The sequence below is a fragment of the Malurus melanocephalus genome, unplaced genomic scaffold, assembly GCF_030028575.1.
Source record: "Malurus melanocephalus ecotype Western Australia unplaced genomic scaffold, MMel_1.1 scaffold_756, whole genome shotgun sequence".
Taxonomy (NCBI): domain Eukaryota; kingdom Metazoa; phylum Chordata; class Aves; order Passeriformes; family Maluridae; genus Malurus; species Malurus melanocephalus.
The window spans coordinates 180,898-181,932 of NW_026623988.1; positions in this window are offsets into that span (position 1 = coordinate 180,898).

Here is a 1,035-nt window from a genome sequence, read left to right on the forward strand (position 1 = left end):
ACTGGCTTTGTGGCAGGCTGCCCTTTAGGGAGTACACAGGTTCCCTGCATCACGGGTTACCCTCAGTGTCAATTGCCACTGAAGCAGCTCGCAGAATTCGGGTATGGCTGACCCCTAATTTGAGCCTGATCTGGACATGATGTTAGTTGTGTCACAGGCAGCTCCCTGGGTATCTCCTACACACTAACGTTGATAGTTAGGTCAGTAATGCTGCCCACCCCGGGTCCAGAGCTGTACAAAGGGAGGTATCACAGCAGGCACTACCAAGGTCTGGAAGGGCTCAAGTGTTGTTTCTCAGCRTAAAAGGAACCAACAGTAAATTCTCTGTTTAAAAGCAGCTCCCCAGGGAAAGGAGGTGCAGACCTCTGATTTTAGCTTTCCTCACCACAGCTCGTGTCAGCAAAGGAGCCGACCTTGGACGCAACAAGCTGAACTTCTTACCCAGGCCAACTAACCTTCCAAACCATGGCAGTGCACTCGAGACCCAGCACAGATATTTATCCCTCCAGCACAGCTTCTTCTGTGTATCCCACACATAAAACAGGCATCTTATGGTTGCCTTCAAGATGAAATTAAAACTCTATAATTATTTATACTGTGAAATCTGAAAATGGCCAGAAGTACATTTCCAATTTTCTCTTTTTTTATTGTTAAATGATAAAATCTGGGAAGTCAAGTGATAGCTGTGTCAGKTTTGTTTATTTCAATGAAGCAAAGGTCATATGTATTAAAATTCTTACAATTTTCATGTAGTAATGAAGTGTTAGATGGCAGAACCACAGAATATCAAAGTCCATCTTTTTAAAGCTTACCATATGGGACATGATACCAGGAACAAAGCAGCTCATTCTTTTTACTAATAAAAGAGCCCCACGTTATTTCTGCAGAAMTGTCTCTCCCTTCAAGTCATGGCATTAAGCTGTTCAACGCCTTGTTATCTGTGGAATTAAAATTGGGAACATCATACAAATGCACAAACAACAAATTTCACACTAAAACACTGCTTTGGCTGCTCACTATCCCATTTAAAAAAAA